The following is a 4,515-nucleotide window of genomic DNA, read 5'->3' on the forward strand; positions in this document are numbered from 1 at the left end:
AATTCTGGGTAATTCTGCCATTCCGTGACAAGAGAAGCCCCCCGATTCTCATTTCATTGATTTTTTATAAGTGTCGGGTCACCCAGTCCTACCAGCAAAATACAGCATTGATTGAAGTTTTAAGCTTTCAAAACTTGCCCAAATTGTATCGGTAGGTGCTGGATTTCGTCCACAGAAAGGCCAAAGAGACAACTTCACTCGTGAACCGCCATGTTTACAACAGAGCATTTTAGGCGACCCAGTCTGCATGAAATCATCTCTCACCTCTGTCTCGAGAAGACCAGACACGCGCCGCGCTTCTTACCTTACGAGTTCATGCCTGTACAATCTGTTTAACTGAAATGTCAATTCCTTGTAACTTAACCAGCATCTTATTTTTATTTTATTATTATTTTTTTTTGAGAGGGGGGGGAGGGAGGGGGAGGGCCGGGGGTAGGCTACGTATCGGAGAGCCAGAACATTTACGCATGCGCGGACGGAATGTTTAAGCAAGAAAGAAAAACGCAGTACCTCCAGACACCGGCGCTGGAGCGTCGTACCAAACGAGTCATCCCGGGATTTCGGCCCGTGCGATCGCTTTTGGACGCAGTTGGCCCTTCACTGCTTTCTGCTACCGACCTTGCCTCCCGGTACGGCATTGAGGGAGAGATATGTCGGCCCCTAAACCATATGTGACAAATCCCACGCCTACTCACAGCTCCAAACCGCCCTTGTCAGTTTCAGGTAAGAATTCGATGACATATATATTGAAGGGAAAGTCATTTTCTCTCTCATATGGTAAGCACTGAAGTCGCAGATTACATATTGTGCGCACGCGCCCTGCTAAAGGCAACACACAAACATGCATGCATGCATAAACTTTATTCCATCTCGAATTTTAGAATAACTACAAGGGCTAATATCTTCGAGACATGAAATTTACAGCTAAAATACAAAGCATATACAGGTACATAACTAAATGCACAATATTTAAAGATATATTAATTAAAAAGAAAAGCCGCTGTACAAAATGCCACCATCGATTCTCTTTTAAAGCCAGTAAACTCAGTGTTACGGATAAAATCAGGTAGCGCATTTCGCAACTTAGCCTATACGTTCGAAAAAGAACTAAGACCTTAACTGGTTTTTTCAGGTTTATTGAGGGACAGAATGTAATTTCCGCGAAGATCATGCATAAGAAGATTTTCAATGCGCTTATTGCATAGAGATCTAGAGTTTGAGTTGAGTGGTAAGAAAGAGGACAGGTAATTTGCAAATATAAATATCTCAGTATTCTCTTATTTACATTATACCCTTTGCTTGACAAGAAATTACGAAAGGCCAGCTTTTTGCAACGAGGATAACAGCGAAAAAAAGCACTACTTTGTTGCGACTTTTCTAGAGTGAAAACTTGTTCAGAAATCAAAAGTCTACGTTAACAGCACACACCAAGGTTACTTCTTCTACTTTTTCCTCCGGCCGCGCTTTATATCAGCCATTTGATGAGGGCCAGTCTCGTGCCTCTCAAGTTGCCTCCTTCATGGCCAAAAAGAATTCTGGGTAATTCTGCCATTCCGTGACAAGGGAAGCCCCCCGATTCTCATTTCATTGATTTTTTATAAGTGTCGGGTCACCCAGTCCTACCAGCAAAATACAGCATTGATTGAAGTTTTAAGCTTTCAAAACTTGCCCAAATTGTATCGGTAGGTGCTGGATTTCGTCCACAGAAAGGCCAAAGAGACAACTTCACTCGTGAACCGCCATGTTTACAACAGAGCATTTTAGGCGACCCAGTCTGCATGAAATCATCTCTCACCTCTGTCTCGAGAAGACCAGACACGCGCCGCGCTTCTTACCTTACGAGTTCATGCCTGTACAATCTGTTTAACTGAAATGTCAATTCCTTGTAACTTAACCAGCATCTTATTTTTATTTTATTATTATTTTTTTTTGGGAGGGGGGGGAGGGAGGGGGAGGGCCGGGGGTAGGCTACGTATCGGAGAGCCAGAACATTTACGCATGCGCGGACGGAATGTTTGAGCAAGAAAGAAAAACGCAGTACCTCCAGACACCGGCGCTGGAGCGTCGTACCAAACGAGTCATCCCGGGATTTCGGCCCGTGCGATCGCTTTTGGACGCAGTTGGCCCTTCACTGCTTTCTGCTACCGACCTTGCCTCCCGGTACGGCATTGAGGGAGAGATATGTCGGCCCCTAAACCATATGTGACAAATCCCACGCCTACTCACAGCTCCAAACCGCCCTTGTCAGTTTCAGGTAAGAATTCGATGACATATATATTGAAGGGAAAGTCATTTTCTCTCTCATATGGTAAGCACTGAAGTCGCAGATTACATATTGTGCGCACGCGCCCTGCTAAAGGCAACACACAAACATGCATGCATGCATAAACTTTATTCCATCTCGAATTTTAGAATAACTACAAGGGCTAATATCTTCGAGACATGAAATTTACAGCTAAAAGACAAAGCATATACAGGTACATAACTAAATGCACAATATTTAAAGATATATTAATTAAAAAGAAAAGCCGCTGTACAAAATGCCACCATCGATTCTCTTTTAAAGCCAGTAAACTCAGTGTTACGGATAAAATCAGGTAGCGCATTTCGCAACTTAGCCTATACGTTCGAAAAAGAACTAAGACCTTAACTGGTTTTTTCAGGTTTATTGAGGGACAGAATGTAATTTCCGCGAAGATCATGCATAAGAAGATTTTCAATGCGCTTATTGCATAGAGATCTAGAGTTTGAGTTGAGTGGTAAGAAAGAGGACAGGTAATTTGCAAATATAAATATCTCAGTATTCTCTTATTTACATTATACCCTTTGCTTGACAAGAAATTACGAAAGGCCAGTTTTTTGCAACGAGGATAACAGCGAAAAAAAGCACTACTTTGTTGCGACTTTTCTAGAGTGAAAACTTGTTCAGAAATCAAAAGTCTACGTTAACAGCACACACCAAGGTTACTTCTTCTACTTTTTCCTCCGGCCGCGCTTTATATCAGCCATTTGATGAGGGCCAGTCTCGTGCCTCTCAAGTTGCCTCCTTCATGGCCAAAAAGAATTCTGGGTAATTCTGCCATTCCGTGACAAGGGAAGCCCCCCGATTCTCATTTCATTGATTTTTTATAAGTGTCGGGTCACCCAGTCCTACCAGCAAAATACAGCATTGATTGAAGTTTTAAGCTTTCAAAACTTGCCCAAATTGTATCGGTAGGTGCTGGATTTCGTCCACAGAAAGGCCAAAGAGACAACTTCACTCGTGAACCGCCATGTTTACAACAGAGCATTTTAGGCGACCCAGTCTGCATGAAATCATCTCTCACCTCTGTCTCGAGAAGACCAGACACGCGCCGCGCTTCTTACCTTACGAGTTCATGCCTGTACAATCTGTTTAACTGAAATGTCAATTCCTTGTAACTTAACCAGCATCTTATTTTTATTTTATTATTATTTTTTTTGGGAGGGGGGGGAGGGAGGGGGAGGGCCGGGGGTAGGCTACGTATCGGAGAGCCAGAACATTTACGCATGCGCGGACGGAATGTTTGAGCAAGAAAGAAAAACGCAGTACCTCCAGACACCGGCGCTGGAGCGTCGTACCAAACGAGTCATCCCGGGATTTCGGCCCGTGCGATCGCTTTTGGACGCAGTTGGCCCTTCACTGCTTTCTGCTACCGACCTTGCCTCCCGGTACGGCATTGAGGGAGAGATATGTCGGCCCCTAAACCATATGTGACAAATCCCACGCCTACTCACAGCTCCAAACCGCCCTTGTCAGTTTCAGGTAAGAATTCGATGACATATATATTGAAGGGAAAGTCATTTTCTCTCTCATATGGTAAGCACTGAAGTCGCAGATTACATATTGTGCGCACGCGCCCTGCTAAAGGCAACACACAAACATGCATGCATGCATAAACTTTATTCCATCTCGAATTTTAGAATAACTACAAGGGCTAATATCTTCGAGACATGAAATTTACAGCTAAAATACAAAGCATATACAGGTACATAACTAAATGCACAATATTTAAAGATATATTAATTAAAAAGAAAAGCCGCTGTACAAAATGCCACCATCGATTCTCTTTTAAAGCCAGTAAACTCAGTGTTACGGATAAAATCAGGTAGCGCATTTCGCAACTTAGCCTATACGTTCGAAAAAGAACTAAGACCTTAACTGGTTTTTTCAGGTTTATTGAGGGACAGAATGTAATTTCCGCGAAGATCATGCATAAGAAGATTTTCAATGCGCTTATTGCATAGAGATCTAGAGTTTGAGTTGAGTGGTAAGAAAGAGGACAGGTAATTTGCAAATATAAATATCTCAGTATTCTCTTATTTACATTATACCCTTTGCTTGACAAGAAATTACGAAAGGCCAGTTTTTTGCAACGAGGATAACAGCGAAAAAAAGCACTACTTTGTTGCGACTTTTCTAGAGTGAAAACTTGTTCAGAAATCAAAAGTCTACGTTAACAGCACACACCAAGGTTACTTCTTCTACTTTTTCCT

Source organism: Montipora foliosa, chromosome 7 (genome assembly GCF_036669935.1).
Source record: "Montipora foliosa isolate CH-2021 chromosome 7, ASM3666993v2, whole genome shotgun sequence".
Classification (NCBI taxonomy): domain Eukaryota; kingdom Metazoa; phylum Cnidaria; class Anthozoa; order Scleractinia; family Acroporidae; genus Montipora; species Montipora foliosa.